Genomic DNA, 19,930 nt, shown 5'->3' with positions numbered 1-19,930 from the left:
TGTTATGTTAACGTAAATGTTAACATAATACTTTCAAAATGAGAAGGGTGTAGAAATAGAGAATAATGGGGAAAGGAGGAGAGAGACCTACTCAGAAAGGGGAGTCAGGAGACGTTTAGCTGAGTAGATGGCATTTAAACAGACCTGAAGAATGAGGAGCCAGAAGTAAGACAGATGGGAGAAGGAACATTTCACGCAGAGGGAATGGCACGTGCGGAAGTTTAGAGGAAGGAAGGAGGCCAGCATTGGAGGCTGGCGTGGCTGGAGCAGGGGCACTTGGGAGATGGGCGCAGGAGGAGGTCGGGGCCAGGCGGGGCCCCCGGCAAGGAGTTCGGATTTTTTCTGAGTGCGGTTAGAAGGGAGCTTCCGAAGCCAAGTAGTAACCTGATTAAAAATTATAATGTAAAAAGACTACTCTTGTCTGTTGTGTGGAGAATTAAGGAGGAGGCAAGGATGACCTCAAAGAGATGGGGAGGAGGTTTTTCAGTATCAGAGATGATGGCGGCTCAGGCCGGGGGTGGGGGGCTGGCCATGTGGAGAGAGAGAAGTAGGTAAATTTGAGGCATTTTGGAGATGGAAACGATATAGCTTGATGTGGGAGTGAGGAAGATGGAGAAACTCAGGATAACTCGCGGGCCACTGGCTTGAGCAACTTGGTGGGTAAGTACCGTTTTCTGAGATGGTGCAGGCTTGGTGGGGAAGATAAGTCAGGAATTCCATTTTAGGCATGTTAATTTTGAGATGCCTTTGAGACATCCCTATCCGGAGCTTGACCTGAGTCATAAAATCGGGGGCTCATCGGCATGTCTACGGTGGTTAAGGCTCGGGGAATGGTGGGTTCTCCTAGGGGAAGGCTCGCACAAGACAGGGCCTGGGGCTGTGCCCGGATCCGGAAGGGCCTGATGCGTGTTTGGTGGTGTGATTACGGTGCCCTGGGAACCAAAAGGAGGTTTTCGAAAGAGGGGGAACGGGCGGCCTTGGCGGATGCTGTTGACAGACCCGGAAGGATGAGGGCGACCACCGGGCTCGGGAAGCGGAGGGCATCGGTGACGTCTTCCACGGCAGGCCTGATGAAGCAGCGGCTGCGGAAACCCGATCACGGCTAAAGGAGCGTTTGCCCGCGGGTTGGTCCGAGCTCCCTGGGGAAGACCCTCGTGGAAAGGGAACGTGTCCGTCGTGGAGAAGATGCTCAGCTGTCCCTTCAGTGGCGAAACGGTTGAGGAGAACCCAGCACCGGCGTGGCTTTGGGGAGCGTGGGGTGGGGGTCACTGCCGTCCTGGGTAATCCCAGGCGCCCCACCATGGCACTCTGCCCACCCTCGGCCAGGGTTGGGCCGTGATCCTGAGGCCTCCAGCCTTGGGGGCAGCCCGTGGTGTGGGCCACATGTGCCCGATGGCCTTTGGTGTGACCACACACTGCGGCGTGGTTAGGACCCCAAACGTTCCCCCTCCCATGTCTCTGGGCTCTGAGGAGCCAGCATATAGTAGCCACTGACTCAGCTTCTCCAGCCACGGCCAGAAGAGTCGTTGAGAAGAAGCCTGTCTCTAAACCGGATGCTCTTCTGAGCCACCTGGAGGGCCCGCCCTCCCAGGAAGGCCGGCCTGGGAGGCCCACAGAAGCCTTGCTCGTTCAGCCTTCTTCCTCGAGGAAGCATCTAGAACAGCACTGAGGAGCATTTGAGAGGTGTCCCCGGGGTGACCAGCATGGGGCTTCCTCTCCAGGGTGTTTCGGAGGCGGGATATGGCTTTCCAGAGGCCAGCCAGGGCATGGCCTTTGTCTCCCCCGGCGGCGTCCATAGCGGTCGGGCTGTCCTCCTTCCCTCTCCTCGCACGGCATTAGCCCGGAGCCAGCCGTCCACCTCACGGCCCTTGGGGGCTGTCTCGGAAGACTCAGCAGGTCGCCGTGTAATCCCGGGTCTCTGGGGTGGGCAGTCTTAGGCCACCCCTGGTGCCCTTCCGCTTTGAGTAGAACCAGGACGTGGAGTTGTGTGCAGAGAGACAGTAAGATAGTTGTTCCTTGGTTAGAGCAGGAGAGAAATTTGGGGAGAGCTGCTCGCACCCGCCTGGCCTGAGATCATCGATTTAGTCCGGCAGGCATCCTCCTGAGCGTGCGATTTTTCCATCCCTTGACTCCCTGGGGGTGCTTCCTGGGCACTGTGACATGCCCAAGGAAAGATAGCCCCGGATGTAGTCTTGGAGGGCACTGAAGAGGCTGGAGTCATGGGCCTGGCCTTGGGTCCTTGTCTCTGCAGGGCAGAGCCTCTTGACAAAACAGGAACGCCTACCCTGAAGCCTGGCGCCCCCATCTGCTGGACTGTGGTGGAGCCCCACTGCCCGCTGCTCCGCACCCAGGAGGCTGAGGCGAACCACAGGCCGGCCTCGAGCAGCCTGCAGGCTGGTCCTGGCCGTGAGATGGAGGCCAGCCTCCCAAGGCTGGTGGTGCGGTCCGGGTGGCGTTCTAGAAAGACCCTGCTGTGTGCACCGTGGTCAGAGGAGAGCGAGTGAGGCCGGGGGGTGGGGTCCTGCTGCAATCAGGAGCTGAGTGGGAAGGGTCTGATCAGAGACGTGCTGCAGAGACCTTCAGAGGTCAGTTCTTGGGGACATAATGGATGTGGACCGTGAGGGGGAGGGGAGGAGTCCAGGGGGATGGTGAGGCTAGTGACCGTCTGGCTGGCTGGTGACCGTCTGGCTGGCTGGGCCATCACGTGAGAGAAGAGAGGGGCGGAGGAGGAGGTCTGAGCGCAGAGGGAGGATGTCTGGGCTTTGGGCCTGTTTGAACGCCTTCGGAACATGCGCGTGGCAATGTCAGCGAGGTATTTGTGTGTGTGGGAGTTCGGGAGAGAGGCCGGGGCTCGAGATCGGGATTATGGGATTAAGTGAAGTAATGCAGGAAAAGCAGTGAGCGTAGGGCCTGGCACCTGGGCACACGGTAAACATCACTTCCTTCAAAGTGCTTCTAAGCTCATTTGGGGAGACAGGGCTCACCCGTGTGGAAACGTTAACCGCGAAGAGGAGGCCCTGCTTAATTAAGTGTTGTAAGGATTAAACTGCTTGCCGTGGGCATTCAAGGAAGGGGAGCATGTGGCGGGAAGAGCCATGGGAGGTGCAGGGGGGACAGGTGGGTGGGAAGCGGGGTGGGGCGCCCTAGGGGCAGAACCTCCCAGGAGATAGGGACAGGAGGGGGAGGCTTGGAGTAGACATGCAAGGAGATGTCAGGGAGAGAGAGAGAGGGAGGGAGGGAGGGAGGAAGGAGAGAGATTGATGGATTATTGATTGATCGATTAGAGCTCTGAGATGCCCCAGGGAGATTGGAGCAGATAGGGTCTCCCGGGTCCCCTCCGAGCCTCCCACCTGTCGGTCCTCAACTCCAGCAGGCTCAGGGTTCTCCAAACTTTCGCCTACTAAGAGGAAGACATACAGTTAGGTGGGAAGGGCCCCGGGCTGGGAGTTACACTAAATCCTAATACTGCTCTCTGATCTTGGAAACTGGGACGAGTTGCCTTGTCAGGTAGTGAGTTCCCTGTCCTCAGAGGTACCAAGCAGAGCCTGGAGGCCTCTCACTAGGCCTCAGATGAGGGTCAGGTTGGTGACCTTTCTAGATCCCTTTTGAGCAGGCGTAATGTGGGTCTCCTGTCCCGGGATCAAGTGTAGGGGATGGATTAGAGAACTAGGAAATGTCCCTTCCTCCCCTCCCTTCCCTGACCAGGCTCCCTCCACCACTCCACTCCTCCCTTTTTTTTTTTTTTCCTTCCTAATTTTCAAAATGAAACTTACCGATTATAAAAGCTGTACGCGGTCACTATGAAACGTAACTCGGGCAAGGCAGGATGGTGTGCTAAAGAGAGTAGAAATCACGCACAACCCTGATACCCTGAAACGGGCCCCAGTTAACATTTGGGAGGGCGTATATCTCCAGACTTTTCACATGTGCGTACACAGATTTTAACAAAAATGATGTCACACAGTACATGCTGTTTCGTAAGCTATTTTTTTCTTCTAAATATACTGTTAGCATTTTAGACTTTGTGAACTTCTCCGTACATACAGGTTTACTGTTTTATTTTTTTCTGTTTTTTTTTTTTTTTTTAAGTTCCTCGTTTATTAACCTTCTCGTGAAAACTCTGGTCGCCAGATGGTGACTGACGAATCTTTACTCCTCCGTCGCCCCGTCCCACCTCGCTTCTCGCCGGCACCGGCGCTGGCCTTCGCGGTCCCTCTGACTCTCTCTCTTCGCCGTGTTCCTGCGTTCCTTCCGCTGTTTTCTCGAGGTCTCTTTCTTCTCACAAAGGCCATGCCCTACGAGTCTATGTTTGGGTTCCTTTTTCTTTGCACAATCCAAGGAATCATAAATTGTGCCAAAGCCAGTTGTCTGGCCACCAGCGAAATGGGTTCGGATTCCAAACACAGAGATGATGTCTGGTGTGGTCTTGTACGTACGTTTTGGCTGGTTTTTCCTGAGTTTCTGTCTCAGGTCCTGTTGCCTTTCCAGGATGAAGGACATCGATGGCCGTTTGTTTCCGTCGAAGTGGCCTATTAGCCATGAACTTCCTGGTCCAGGCAGTTACCATGTCATTCACGATGGTGGCAGCCCCTCAAGCAGCCAGGGAGGAAGAGACCCCTTTCCTGGTTTTTAACGGCGGTCTGGTTTTCCCCGTGGGTTTGTGTCCCTGTGGGTGACATGCACAGCTTGTCTTTGTGCACCTGTCCATTTATTCCTGTGTGAGAAACTTGTGCCTGGACCGAAGCCTCACTGATTGTGGGGATGGCACATTCTGGGGCCCCAGAGGAAGGAGGGCAATACTCAGGCCACAAGAGAGCTCTTGGCCCCTGGACTTCCTTGAGGTGCAGGGTCACGGGATGGGTGGGCCGGGATGGAGCAGTGTCTTCATGGTGGGTGGGAATGTTTCTGGGTCGTTCCCGCTTGTGGGTTTGGGCTGTTCTCCGCTGGGCTGGGGCACTAAGGCAGTGTGATCCATTTCCTCTAACGTCTTATGGCGGTGCACAGGACGGCAATGGAGCCAATGAATCCTAGAATGGAATACGGAAGCCTCTTTAGCAGCCATCCGAAGGCAAGGAAAGACGATGCCCAAAGTGGAAAATTTTAGGAATTGATACGTGTGTTGGCATCATTAAAAATCAAGCTGGCCGGTAATGTTGAGAGGCCGTGGGCACATTAGAGAGAGTTGGGGTTTTCCTAAGTGCTTTGTTTCTCTGGGGGAGTTTTAAGTACGCCAAGTGAGGACCGTTGCCTGCTGCTTGCTGATCTTCCTCTAGTTTCAGCAGGGATGGTTGGAAATCCCTGTGCAGTCAACCAGTAGCTACCAAATGGGAACCAGTGAGCGAGGGAGACCCGGGGGCCGTGGCAGCCGAGGCAATTAGCTGCCCCTGGACAGGGAGGACAGGTGGGCACTTGTCTCCACGGGTGGGTTGGGTAGGAAGAGAGCTGGGCTGGGGGACCCGGTAGAGGGGCCCTCAGAGAGGCAGCCAACCAGAGCGGCTGCATCGGGCCCGGAGGTGGGGAAGGGAGAGCCGTGGAGGCCCCTGGCCACCTGCCCGAACACCCCACCTCTCCTGCACTGCCTGAAGGGGAGTCCCTGGGGCGAGGGGGCTGGTTTCCGCGACTCGCGTGCCTCCGTCTTGTGATGGGGCAAAGATGGGCTGTCTGGAAAGGTGGCCGCTGTCGGCGTTGGGACGTCACTGCGCCTGGAAAAGTGTCTGGGCGAATCCCCAAGAGTCCACGATTTCACCTCGAAACAGAGCCGTAGGGGTTCTCAGAGCTCATTCCAACCGCGTTTCATTTTATAGATGAAGAAGCTGAAGCCCAGAGAGGTGACGCTGTCTGCCCAAAGTCACGCAGCTAGAGAATGGGAGGAGCCTGACAAAAGGCCAGGCCTCGGTGCCCTGGGGCAGCGTCCTCTTCCTCAAGGCAACTAGGCGTGGCCGAGGGCGAAACTGGGTAGGGAGTCGCCAGCGAGTTCCCACACTTGGGACAGGGAACAGCTCCGAGCTTCAGTTTTGTTTTGTTTTTTCTTTAATTAAAAAAAAATATATATATATATGGACAGAATCAAATCTGCCCTTCTACCTCATGGGGCTGATGTAGAAATCGACGGGTCTGCGAAAGTCCTTGGGGTGCTGCCAAGAACGTGCCCCTGGCGCCTACCCGCTCCCCCCACCCCCCCCGCCCTGCCCCTTATTTAAAAATGCTGGCTCCTGAGTCTGGGGAGAAGGCTGGAGGAGCTCCGGGGAGAGCCCCCTCGGGGCAGGGGCAGAGGGAAGGCGTGGTGCTTGCGTGCACACAGAGCCCTGGCATGGCGTTCGGCTTCTGGCCGTGGACAGGAGGCTGAAGCCCAGTGGGAGCTCAGGCTAGACCAGACCTCTGCGGCCTTCCCTCTCCGGGGCCAGCTCTTTCCCTGGACCCCGGCAGTCAGTCCCACGCTCCCTGTCGTCCCGCCAGGAGCCGGCAGGTCCATGGCGGGAAGGGGTGGCGGGGAGCAGTGTGTGGGTTGTGGGGGTCCCCGGTCCAGAGCCGCCCCCCTCGCCTCCCCCCCTTTCTCTATGAGCGCTCACGCCCTGCATTGCTGTGGACGCCACCCCCTCCCCCAGGGATCGGCCTCCCAGAGGTCAGTGGCAGAAAGAAGTGATGATGACTTTGATTTTTTTTCTTCTGCCGGAGCCTGGGGAGGGCGGTTGTTTTGCTTCCTGGACCCGAGTGGAGAATTCTCTGCCAGACAATCATCTCGGCGCTTTCCCTGCTTTCTGATGCTCCTCTAACTGCCCAGGGTCGGCTATTAAATGGTCATCAAACCTCAGCCTCTATCCCATCAATAGTCATAAAGTTGGGGAGATAAAAGCCATCAGTTTTCCATTATAGCTGAAAGTAATGCTGTAGATGGCTATTTTCTGACCGCTGCAGATAGATGTATTTTAACTAGATCAGGGTTTCCAGTGGCCCCTGCTCATCCGTGGGCTCTGTTGGGATCACCTGCCAGGTGGTTCACATGGAGGAAGGGCCAGGGCTGTCTTCTCCTTCATGTCCTCTCTCCTCGGAGCATTGAAAGGGCACGTGCTCAGGTGTGAGTTGCTGGGTGAAGGCCAGGTGGTGGGACTGTGGGCTTCGAGCCCTTGTTCTAACCGGAGACCGTGGATCGGTGCCAGGGTTGTAATCTGCTCCTTCTAATTGGAAATGACCCTCCTCCCCGATCTCGGGCTGCGGGCAGGCCAGGGGCTTGGCCTGGGGTGGGTGCCTGGGGATTCTAGGAGCATCAGGGCCCGCCGGCTGCAGGCCGGGGTCGCTGGGGCGTGGAGGCGGGTACGAATGTCTGGAGGGTGGCTGCTGCTCCTGATGTGTGCTTCCTGCAGCTTCTCGCAGAGCGTACACTCGGGGATGGATTTCGCAATCGAACAGCCCTTCAGCGAGCAGCCGTCAGATAAGTCCTCTGAGTGAACTTTCCAAAGTGCTCAGACCCCAGGGCCTTTCAGCCTTCAGTCCACAAGAGTCTGGGGTCTGAGCCCCCGTCTGCACCCCCTTCCCTGGCACTTCTCTCTCCCAGGGGTCTGTGCGGATGCACAATATGCCTCTGCTCTTCCTGCCTCCCTCTGGGATCCCGCAGGGACGGGTCCCCTGCCTGGCACGTCCTCCTAACAAAACAGAAAGTGCCCGTTCACCTGAGAAGACCCCTCGAGGTCGCCCCTCCGAAGCGTCTCTGTCTTCCGGGGAGCTGTGCTCTGTGCCCTGATCTCTAGTGCCACGTTGTCCTCGCCCTTCTCGGAGCTATTCTTAGGATGAGTGCACTTGTGAAATGTGTGGACTTTACTCCACGGCACTCTGGGTCAGATCACATTTCCTGATTTTGCTAAATGGGCTACAGGTTCCCCTCCCGCTCCGGCCAGCAGGAAACGAGATCCCGGTGGGTGGAGCTTCCCTGTATGTGGCCTGCAGGGTCCTGGCTCCCAGCAGAGGAGACCTGCAGGGCGGGGGTGGCTGACTTCAGCCTGCGGTGTTGCTTCTCAGCGAGCCCCACAATGGGGCTGGGCCTCTGGCATCTGCTGCGCCCCCCCAATTGTAAACGCCACTGACCCTGGACCGTCTAGGCCATGGGCCTCTTTGCTCAGCAGCTCTCCAGGTCCCTCGTCTGGGCCCAGGACAGGGGCCCAGGTTTCCTCTTGGCCCGGGGGAGCAACCTTCTCTCTGCCCAACGGCCTTCTCTGCCCTCCCGTCACCGGGCCCTGGGCGTCCCCAGCTCTTGTCCTGCCTTTGTGAGGTTTCTGAAAATAAGTTCTCCTCTTAGTGGCGAGAACGCCCGGGCTTCTCGGCCTCAAAATCCTGCCCATTTTCTAGAAAGGACACATGGTGTATGAAGAGGGGAGGAAAAACACCTTTCTCCCTTTTAATTCTCTCTCGTTCTGCTGCCCCTCGAGGAAGGCAAGACGCGTCTGCCTGTCCCCGGCCAGCTCGTCCTGAGGGCCGCGCGTCCCCGGCCTCTCCTGTGGTACGCACCGCGGCTTGCCACGTCCCCCTGCCTCCCCGCCAGGCCCGGCACCGTGCAGGGCGTAATAAGTCCTCGTGGAGTTCTCGAATGCTCTTTGTCTCCTTAAACAGAGATCGTAGTCAATAACTTAGCCTTTCCTTGAGAACATACCTCTCTCCATGATGCCTCGGGTGTTACCGACTCGTCTGGAACTGTTTGCCCCACACCAATTAGCCCCAGGGACTGTGAGTTTAGAGTCCTTGTGTTTTGCTCTTCTAGTATTTCCGTTTCCTTCACTGTGTTTGCCGTCACCTCTTGCCGAAGGTCCCGTTTGCTGCTGGGAGTTTCTTTCTTTCACCCTTTCTTTTTCTTTCTCTGGTTTTCTGTGGAACAAAGAATCAGAGCGCCTTTGTGTTAGAACCAGGTATGTCCTAGGAGCCGCTACACTTTCAGCGAGGAGATAAATGATTTTCTCAGGAGTAAAATATCCGTTTCCGTGTACAAACTTTGTACGCTGTGCAGGTGGCTCCCTTTACTCTTCGTGGGCTGCCCGATGAGTGACCTACAAAAGTGCTATTATGCCAGAGCCCTTTTAGATTAAAAATATATATTTTTGAGATGACTTTGGAAAAGGGACACGAGAGCACATTAAGGCCTTTCGGAACCGGAGCTGGCCGTCGAGATGGATAAGGGTAGGCCAGCGCTGTTTTCTCTGCAGCGGAATGTGACCGAATCCTTGTTATCGTTCTCAGTTCCCCTGATGACTTTGGGTGACAACTCAGTTTCGCCCTGTCGTTTTGTCAGGGACCGCGCGGGCCCGGGGGTTGGGGCGAGGGCGGTTGTGGTCTCGGGGGTTTTGGTCTCATCCGGGAGCTGTCGCTTTGCCACTGCGTGACACCCAGCACCGAGGCGGTGAAGAAGGCAGACATGCCGGCCTTCGCAGGGCACTGTGAGGACCAGGCAGGAATAACTCCTGACAGCGCGGGCAGTGCGGCGGAAGGGACCGGCGCCGGGCCAGGACGCCTGGGTCCCACCCCCAGATTGGCCCCCTCTCTCTGGGGGGGGGGTGCGTGTCACCTCTGGGGGCTTGCTCTTTATCTGGACACCAAGGGGCCGAATGAAATGAGTCTTACCCCAACTTTTGGGTTTCGTCAACTGCGACTCGCCTTGTTTTGGGGGCTTGGGGCGGGGGAGGCGGGAGGACGTGGTGTGAGCAGGATTGTGGGCTCAGGGCACGAACACGGCTCATGCCTCTCAGGGAGGTCGACAAGGGAAGGGCTTTTCCTTTTGTTGTGCGATTCAGTGAGTTCGCGTGAGAAGATGCGGGTGCGCTTGTCCGCGGGCGCCGTACGCATGCGTGCGGCCGGGGTGTGGGGGGCAGGGGGCGTGGCCAAGCCGGGAGGCGGGGCCTGCGCGTGGCGTGGCTGGGCCGGCCTCAGCTCCCCGGCTCGCTGGGCGGGCAGCGGGCGGCCCGGCTCCCGCTGGTCTCTCGGGTGGCTTCCTGGGCCGCAGCAGTCAGAGAGCCCTTGCAATACCCTTACGATTCCTCCTCTTCCGGCCCAGAGAGGACGCCCCTCCCTGGATCCTGGGGTGCGGGGCGGGCCCTGAGACAGCTCATCTCTCACGTGCGTCTTGGGCACTGTGTCTCCCGCTCTAGGTTTCCCGTGTCTAACGGCAGGTCCGTGGCCCCCGGGCTGGCAGGCCGGGGTGGGACGTGGTCTCCTACTTGTGATGGGAAGAGCAGAAAGGAGGGAGTCAGTCCCAGGCGACTGCGCCCAGGGCACCGAGCCCGTTAGGAGGGTGGGGCGTGGAGGGAGGGGAGACAGCGTGTTCTTGGGGGATGAGCGTGCATTCGCGCGAGCCTGCGGGAGTGCATGCAGGTGTGTGCCGGCACGCGGGGAGGGCTCCACGTGAGCAGGACTGCGTGACGTCTGGATTGTGTCAGCATCTCCCCTACCGTGTTTCTGGACTGCAGGTGCTGCTTCCGTAAAGAAGTTGCCTCCTCCTTTAATAATAATAAACCCAGGCTCCATGGAATTGTAAAACGAGAAAACCTCTAAGTGGAAGGAAGAGCAGGCGGGCCTCCTGGGCCCCCGCCTTGTGTCCTGGGTGGGACCTCGTCCTTTGGGGATCTCTCTTGGTGACCACTGCCGCTCCCCATGGGCCTAAAGGGGTGGCACGGCCCTGCTCCCCTGTGATACGCAGGCTCCAGTGGAACACTTCTCCGCTTTCTCATACCCCACAGCACAGCTGGGATCAGCCCGAATTCTTTATCGACACCGACTAACGGCCCACAGCAGCGAAGGGACAGAAACATGGGGTAACCTCCCCCTGGGCGATCTGTTCTCCTTGGACCTGGTGTGCTCTCTGGGGCTGGCTGGTCTCTCCTGCCCTGGTCCTGGTCTGCCTCACGTGGTGGGCGCCCCTTGGGGTCTGCTGGGCACAGGCCTCCTAAGTAACCGATCTTTGCTGTCCGGACCCCAGAGAGCAAGGCGGCCAGAGGGACCTGCCCCTTGCCCTGTAGAGGACACTGGGAATGCCGCGCTCTCAGGAGGCAGGCTTGCCCAAAAGGCTGTGCCCTTCCAAGGCCGGCGACAGGGATAGAGTCCTCCTGAGAGAGGCACTGCGGAACTGTTGGGCGTTTCCACGCCTGACCTCACGTGCTCTTTGCGACCCGTGAGGTAGGTGCTGCTGTTATTCCTCCGTGTTCAGATAAGGACCCCGAGGACCTGAAGCTTCAAGGGACTTGCCCGACACCGCGCGGCTTCTGAGGCCGAGCAGAAGCTTGAAGCAGGTGGGGCCCCCGGGCTGTGTTCACCGCGAGGCCAGGCTGACGCCCCAGACGCGGCTCTGTCCACCCTGGTGCTTGTTCAAACTCTGATTCCTGGGTCCCTCCCCGAGCCGACCGGGTTCGGGGCCTGGGTGTCCGGTTTTCTCTGGCCGTCTAGGTGATCACGGTGAGGACTGGCAACGGGGGTACGTAGCACACACCCTGCCTGGCGCTGGTGCCCGAGTCTCAGATCAGCTTGGGGCAGGGACCCGAGAAAGAGGTCCTGGCACGTGCGGCCTGACAAGCTCATCCACTTCCCAGACCCACCGCAAGGTGGGTTTTGTTTGTTGGTAGCCTCACCTTCTCTGCGTACTCTAGAATCCTTCCAATGGGAGACGGAGTGAGCCAAGGCTGGAGAGTGGCCCAGATTTATCTGTCATTTACTTGTGTGGAACATCCGAACGCTTTCGTTTTAATATCCAGCTGGCATCTGTACTATTAAAACGACCCCTGCTTGTTTATCCTTTGGAAGACAGTCAGAACGTTTGCCAGGAATCCAGATAGTTGCTGGAAATGGGACGTCGGCGTGGAGAAACCGCTGTGGGGGGGAACAGAGCAGACGAGGGGCCTGCACCCCAGACCGAGTGACACCCAGCCCCGAGGCCAGTGCCGTGGAGTGGCAGCGCTGTGTGGGCGCACTGGACCCCATTACAGCGGGCCGGCTACCAAAGCTGCATCCAGTGCGGTCTCCCTAACGCCCCGCTGGGGCGCACCTGGCCTTGGGTGACGTAGCATTGGATTCTGGGACCCCGAGGCGGTGAGGCCAAGGCTTCCCAGCTGTCCGTCCCTGACGGGGCATGCGGAGGGCAGAGAACATAGTAGGAGTCACCCCTTTCTGGGGATCTGGTGCTGTTCCCCCAGGCAGCCCCCAAGGGCCTACCCAGAGGGGGCCCCGGCAGTGGCAGGGGAGGTGCTGCCTTGCCTCCCGGGGGGCGCTGGGGTGGAGGGCAGGGGACAGCAGCAGCGGAGACCCTGGGAAGTGAAAGCCTGTCCTCGAAGGAGTGGCCGCCCCATCTGGACACACAGAGGGTCTCGGGCGGGGTGGGGTGGGGAGGTGGGATCATGTTCTTGCGGCAGGGGGAAGTCAACGGGTGAGCGTGGGTGGGTTAAGCAGTGTCCCTCCCAGAACCTCAAAATGTGGCCTTGTTTCAATGGGTTCTTTGCAGATGCGATTAGCAAGGTGAGGTCATGTTGGATTAGGGTGGGCCCTGAATCCAGCGACTGGTGTCATTTTAACAAGGGGATAACGAACACGGAGACACACGGAGAAGGCCACGTGAAGACGGAGGCAGAGACCAGAGTGACGAAGCTTCAAGCCCGGGAAGGCCAAGGGTGGCTAGGGGCCACCAGCAACCGGGAAGAGGCAAGGAGGCTTCCTCTCCTGGTGCTGTCAGAGGGAGCACTGTCCGGCCAAAAGCTTGATCTCAGACTTCTGGCCTCCAGACGTGGGAGAGTTAATTTCTGTCGTTTTTGCATTGCGGCAGCCCCGGGACGTGCTTATACTGTGTAGCTCCCCCCACAGTTCCCAGGGGGGTCACCAGCCAGAGAAGGGTGGTCTTGCTGCTGCCACTGTGGCCCCAAGGTGGGCAGACCCTGCAAAGTTCATGAGCGGTGGGTAGGAGGAGGCTCAGATGGGCAGGTGCTGCTCGGGAAAGGCTGGGAGATACTAAGGGGGCTCTTGGAGGAAAGAGAGAAGGAGAAGGGTGGAGGGTACCAGGGCTCTTAGATGGGCAAGGGTGGACTGGGGTCCATTCTGGGAGAGGGAGTGCTGTGGTTTCCTAGGCAGAGAGAAGAGCTGGAGCGAGACCACGATTTTGAGGGCAGAGACCAAGCTGGACAGCAGGCCGGGGGGGCCAGCAAAGCCCAGCGCCCTCCGGGTGGGGCCCGGATGTGGTTCTCAGAGGAAGAGGGCCAGAGGGTTTTCACGGTCAGGCAGCCCTGGCTCCGCCCGCATGACTGCCGCCCCGCCTTGGGGCCCGTCTTGGATTCTGCTGCCAACATCGCACTCCAGAGGGTGGTGTCTCGTCCACACATCTGAGAGGACTAGTGGTCTTGGGCCTGCACCGCGGACAGGCAGGGGTTCGAGTCCCAGCCCCAGCACGTCCCAGCTGAACCACAGCCGCGTCTTCTCTCTGAGACTAAGTTCCCTTCTCTGTAAAGTGGGGGGGCTTTGTGTTCCCTGTCTCAAGGTGTTTGTGAGGATTAAACGCGTTGATGCTTTCAGAGCTGCTTGGCGGACACACACAACCGTTTGATCTCGTTGTTTGCTATTAGTTTGGTAAGTCTCAGTAAAGGCAAAGGCAGGTCTGAAAGGAAATAATTATAGAAACAAACAGCGTACAGTACTGGTTTCCATGGTGCCAGTTTCAGGTTCTGCGCCAAGTGCCCGGGCGGGCTCAGCACCCTTGCAGCTCTCCCCGCCCGGGTCGGGGCCGCGGGCTTCCGCGAAGGGCTCCGCCCTGGCCCCTGCGCCGGGCGCCTCGGCCCTCCGGTCTCCCGTCACTGGCAGCCCAAGTCCGTCCGTTCCTTGTCTTAGGAGCAGGACCGCGGGTCTCCTTCCTTGCCGGGAGCTGCATTGGGACAGCCCAGCTCTGAGGTCTCAGTTTGGGGGACACACTCAGAAACCGCCTTTGGGACGCCCTGCCTGGTGTCAGTCGTCGACTCCTCAGCGTCCTCACGCTGACTGGCTCTGTCCGAAGACGGACGCTTGGGCGGCGTCCTGTCCCCTTGTGTGCCGGGTGCGGTCCCCGCTGCTCCCTCTCAGAGCAGGAGCGGACAGAAGGGGTGGGTTTTCGGAAGGTCTGCTCGACGAGGGCGAGTGGGAGCAAGTCCCGGCCTAGGCGCCCGGTGCCCAGGGCGTGCGGCCGGGCCATGACCCTGGCCACTGCGTGCGGCACCGTTACATGTGCCGCTGCCTGTATCAGAGCCCAGGGTCGGGCAGGAGGCTAAGGAGACTGTTGTATCCTGTGCCAGCTCCTGAGTGCGCCCTGGGGCATCATTATTTTTTATTTCTTTTTATGTTCAGTTCCATGCACACAGACCGCCATTGTGTTGGGGTCCTGGATACCTTCGTTAAAATGTCAGCCCTCACCCCGGCAGACCCTTTGCCCGCAGTCCGCCAGCCATCAGATCTCGACTTGCCCTTCCCGGGTTGCCTTCTGGTCTCGGAGGCCTGTTCTAAGGCCTTCCAACAGCAGGTCGCGCTCTCCACGATTTGCAGATCAGTGGACAGAGGAGTGTTTCAGCTGGCCATTTAAGGTATTGAAGCCCTCCCCGCAGCTGTACGACTGGTCTACCTTCCGCATTGCCACAGGTCCACATCTATCAGACCTCAGTGCACCCCGTTGCAGGGTAACGGTAGGTTCTACTTTCTCTTTCCTTTGGACACCTACATCTCCACCACCAGCAGCATCCAGATGAAATTCAGGTTGCCTCTAAAGACATCCAGTACACAACCGTCAGGCCAAGGGGCAGCAAGAAGAGACACCACAAAACACCAGGCCCCCGTGGAAGACCGCCCATTGGGTTCTACCTTCCTGCGCAGGTCGGGGTGCTCCTTGAGCCCCGGGGTCAGATGTCGCCAGCCTGATTTGCTCTTCCCCCTTCATGCTCCGTGCCTCTTGGAGTGTAGTCCTCCTGTGGCTCTCCGTGCAGACCCTGACGGCCCCTGGCCCCTCTCGTTTCCCGGTGAGTCTAGGCCATCGTTGGTGGCTTTCCGCCCACCGCACCCCACCGGTCCTCGTTTGTTCTGCTTTGTTTGACTCCCTGCACTGGGCCCTCGTCTGCCGAGGCAGTTCTGCCTTCTGCCAGCCGCCGCGTGGTTCCCCCTTGGCTGACGCAGTGAGATGCCGCCTCCTACCCTGTACCCCAGAGGTACCACAGGAGGGGGATTAAGGAACTAGAGCTTGTTTTAGAGGGAGTGGGACATCCCGTGGTGTTATGGCCAACCCACTTGCTAGCTTACTGGGAGCAGGGCTTAGTGAGTGAGCAGTCTCGGGGACCGACCTTCTACTTCAGATTCCCCTGGGGGGGAGCTTAAAGCTTTCCGAGTGGATCTGAGGGAACCCTGCCCCTTGTACCCACTGGAGAGAATGGAGGTTGGTGGCGGACCCTGTCTTGGTCCATTTGGGCCGCCGTAACAGAATTATCATAGACCGTGTGGCTCATCAACAGAAATTTATTCCTTACGCTTTGGAGGCTGGGAAGTCCCAGATCAAGGAGTCAGCACGTTCGGGGTCTGCCGAGAGCCGGGTTCCTGGCTCGCAGACGGCTGTCTTTCTGCTGCGTCCTCACGTGGTAGAAGGGGCAGGGGAGCTCTACGGGGTCTCTCTTGTGAGGGCACTAATCCCGTCATGAGAGCTCCACCCTCATGACCTGACCACCTCCCTAAGGCCTCGCTTCCTCATACCTATACATTGGGGATCGAGTTTCAACATGTGGCTTTCGGAGGGACACCGGGCATTCGGTCTATAGCAGACTCCTCAGCGGGTTCCTCCTGCCCCACCTGGGGCCCAGGTGCCCTGGAAAGGCGTCCGTCCTTTGCATCCAGACTCTGGGCCATTGCTCTGGATTCTGCCTCCAGAACCCACTCGTCCATTCTTCCCCATGGGCAGATCCCCTGCTGGCTCCCTGTCTCACCATTGGCCATGATGACCTTCCCTCTCTCCTTGGGTTGGCCCCTACCCGTGTCTCAGTTTCCGCTCAGGCTTTTCTTTCCCCTGTACCTTATACTCCTTGGCAGAGCCCGGCAGGCGATGTGTGAGAGACTCAGTAGAAGCAGTGAGGAGCTTCACCAGGCCCCAGAATCTGCTCGTTCTATGGTGAATGCATTCAAGCACTTGATGGGCTAAGAGCCTTCTCGTTCCTCGCCTGGCGGTCTGTGTTCACATGGGGGTCATCATCTCCCCGGACACTTTACCTTCACCTCAGAGGAAGCCAGAGGCTCCAGTTCAGGAGCTCCAGGTCCTCATGTTTCGTTAATTTATAGTAGCAGTTTTCAGACGGCTGGTGTCTGATCCAGTGCGACCCAGTGACTGCCTGCTCTCCCCGAGTGGTTTGTCATGTCCACCCTGATTTCCACCCAGCCTACTCCCGGCGGGGGGAGCTGGTAGAAGCTGATCCATTTGTGGACCGCAGCTCCGTGAACTGGTACAGCACTGCCCACCTGGGGGAGGTGGCGGAGTGTGTGTGGCTCCCAGCCCTCTAATTTCAAAGGGAGACCTGAAGTTGTTGCTTGCTTTAGAGTTGGAGGGTAGAAACAGGGAGGGCCCTTGCAAGGGTCGAGGACTAGGGGTAGGGCCGGCGACTGGGGGAAACGAGGATTCTACCTGAGGGGCTGTGCGGCCTTGTGTGCGTCAGGGTGGCGGGGCCTTCAGTGGGCGTGGGTGTGAAAATGTGCGTGAGCGAGCGAGCGTCTTGCTGGCAGGTGAGACACACAGCCCATGTTCTCTCCTCCCTAGATGCTGCTTCTGTGGGCCTGACCTTAGCCGACAGGTTGGAAGCCCCCAGTTTATAGATTTTATTTTATTTTATTTTTTAAAAAAAGCCCTTTTTTTTTTTTTTTTTAACTTTGCAAAACACTAACCTCAGCGAAGGAGAAAGGAGGAAGAAAAAGAGAAAAAGCTGAGTTCAGCAGCTGCAGTTTGCTGTATTTTTCATCTTGCCTCAGCAAGTTGAGCCCACAAATAATCTGGTCTCATATGCTTCGGCGATGCTGCTGCTCACGCCTCCGCTGTCCTCCTCAGGCGGCGTGTCCCCAGGCGCCAGCCCCGCGCCCCTTGCCAGACCTGTGGCTCAGGGGGCCCCGTGGCCGGGCAGGGGCTCCACACCGGAGGCAGGGCACAGAGGCCGCACTGGCCAGCGAGGCGGGTCAGTAATTTGGGGATGGTTTCTGGAATCGGCTAAACATTTCCTTTCAACCAGTTTCCCCAGCCTTACCTCCTTTGTTAGTTTAGGGAAAAAAATGTCATTTTTAATGGATGTTGCCGTGATGAATTTCTCCAGAGAAGCACAGTGTTCTCATTAGTCTATATAATGAAAAAGACTCTTAGTGGTGGCATAGCTGCCCAGATATTTGCCTGATAGGAGGAATATTTGTCTACATAATTCACTCTCGGAGGGAGGCCTGGAATGGGGGACGGTGGGGAGGAGCCGGGGGTCCTCAGGGTATCTTCTCCCAGCGCTCTCTGAGAGCAGACGCCAGCCACGCCTGGTCCTTCCTGCTACCTGGAGATGTGCAGGCTTCTCATCTGCTCTGCCGCACCAGCTTCCTGCCCCTGCTCCAGCTTCCTGTGCTGGGAGCGCGTCTGTCCAGTCAGCTGGAGAAAGGAATGTGGGTGCTATAGTCCTGCCTCCTTCCCTTTTTTTTTTAAATTATTCTTAACGAGAAAAGGCGTAAAATGCAGACAGTGAATTCTGTTTTCCAGAAGTGTGTCTGCGTATATGCACTGTCACTGTCTGCTTGGGCCTGTGTGGTTTCATTCCAGACTTCTGTGCAGGTATCAGAGTCGGGCGCTGAGAGGTGCAGGGGCGTTTCCAGGGTTCACGGCTCGTAGACAGCGGGTGTTTCTATCCGGACGCTCCACCCTGCCGCTGGTCCCCACCGCTCTCTGCCTGTTGGAGAATGGACAGCTTACCCAGTCTTTCTCCACAGGGCCCACTGGATTTTCTCTGTAGGTCCTCAAGGCACTTCTTCATGCTAAGAGTGGTGCTTAAAGATGTGTGTTAATTCTTGCAGGCCCCTGGGGCCTCCTTAAGCAAATGGCTATTACAAGAGGTAGCCAAGATACTTTTCCAAGTTCCCAGCAACCGCCAGGCAGGATCTGAGATGGGGAGGAGGACAGACACAGCAAAGGGCGTTTTTGGTGGCTGAGCTGTCTTGGTGCCCAGGTTAATGCAACTTTGTTGCATTTCGCTGCGCTGCCTGCTGGAAATCTGCTCGCAATTTTATTGTTCAAGGGGGAAGTGTTAGGACCATTCTTGGCTCTCTCCGTGCTTAGATTTAGGCCCTTCAGGTATAGTCCTCATTCATCCATCCACATCCATCCATCCAGCCATCTTTCCATCCATCTCTCCATCTATCCATCCACCCTCCCAAGCACCCCCCCACCCATCTACCCTCCCACCCATCACCCATCCTTTCCTCTTTCTCTCCCTTTCTCCTCTCCAGTGGCTACTGAGTCCCTCCTATTGGTGTCAGGCACTCTTACTCTGGGCACCGAAGATTCAAATATGAATAAAATGGCTTCTGTTGTGAGAGAACTCATAGTTTCGTAGGAGAAACAGATATGAAAAGTATGGATTATGACATGGTGGGTGGTGCAGGGGCAGTCGTCGGAGTTCGTGGAACGTGTTCAGCGCTGGGCGAAGCCTTCGCAGAAGGTCTTCTGGGAGAGCTGGCCCCAGAGCCGGGGGTGGTGTCCGAGAGGACGCAGTTGGGGGAAGGGAGGAGCGCCCCGGGGTGGGGGTCTGTGAAACGCAGAGGTCGGGGAATGTGTGTGTGGTTTGACATCGCTCATCATAAGGGGGTGTGTGTGTGGGGGTGGGGTGGGGAGGAGGAATGGTACAGAGATGATGGAGATCAGCAGGGAGCCCCCGACGGGTGGGGGTCAGGGCGGCAAGCGATGAGCTGTCGAAGCCCGGGGAGTCCTCTTTCGGGGGGTAGTGGGGCGGTAGCCACCAGAGTAGCGTGCTGGGCTCGGTCCTCTCCTGGGGGCTGTGCAGGAATCTCGGGAGCTCCTGCCAGAAAGGACGACCTTTTTATCCCCTTACTGGATGAGGATGCGCGCAGAGGGTGGGTGACTTGCCCAGGGCTGTAGCCACGTAAGTGCAGGGCTGGGGTTCGAGCCAGGTGGTCGGGTGGCTTGGATCGTGCCCTTGCTCACTGTGCTTCTCTTGTCGCTCTGCAGTTTAGGCTGAGCATCCATGCTGGGTTTTTTTTTTTTTTTTCTCCCCCGAATGTTATGTTTCAGGAAAATACGATTTGATGTAAGAACCTATCGGAGTCTCCGTAACAATATTGCACAGAATAATAGGGTTTGGATGGATCGTGAAGGTTGAGAAACACATTCCGTGGGGGCTGAAGGGAGGGGCCGCGCAGGAAGCAGCGAAGGTGGGAGGGAGCTGGGTCTTCGAGTAGGAGGTCCCCAGCGCCGGGAGCAGGAGGAACAAGGTCAGGACACCCAGACCCAGGAACAGGGAGACTAAGCTAATGAGAGCCCAGGTGTCAGAGTCTTGGGACTAATTACCGGGTTAGGAGAACCGTGTGAGAGGCTGACCACTGGCGGCGGGGACCTCGTCCGCTCCGTGGCCACCATCGGATCACGGCCACCCCGGACTTGAGGGAGGGGCACCTGGAGCTTTTTGCTCTGCATGAGGAGGGAGAGGGTTGTTGGGGAGGGAGAGAGGGAAGAAACTTAACCTCATACCACCAGCAAGAACCATATCAGCATTCAGAGAAAGTTGAAAGAAATCTTTCAGCTGGCTGGCTACCTAGCTCAAGGCTAACCACACTCTTAACACAATAATAAGTCAGTCCTTACTGAATAATTAAATAGAGAGCCTTCATAAGTATTGACTTAATGTGACAGCAAGTCTATAGTGACTTGGGGTTTGCTTATGTAAACACAATC

At 57.7% G+C, this 19,930-nt stretch overlaps 1 protein-coding gene and 1 pseudogene across 4 annotated transcripts in view; one reads left to right on the top strand and one right to left on the bottom strand.

The window, feature by feature from the left end:
• GFRA2 (GDNF family receptor alpha 2) overlaps positions 1–19,930 on the top strand; it is a 75,823-nt gene that overhangs the window by 35,740 nt on the left and 20,153 nt on the right. The gene's annotated exons all lie outside the window — the stretch shown is intronic.
• LOC107509246 lies at positions 4,070–4,581 on the bottom strand (annotated as a pseudogene).

The sequence above is a fragment of the Rousettus aegyptiacus genome, unplaced genomic scaffold (assembly GCF_014176215.1).
Source record: "Rousettus aegyptiacus isolate mRouAeg1 unplaced genomic scaffold, mRouAeg1.p scaffold_m13_p_16, whole genome shotgun sequence".
In the NCBI taxonomy this organism is placed as follows: Eukaryota; Metazoa; Chordata; class Mammalia; order Chiroptera; family Pteropodidae; genus Rousettus; species Rousettus aegyptiacus.
Note: the sequence above shows the minus strand (reverse complement) of the source record. Positions and strands in the feature narration are given on the sequence as shown.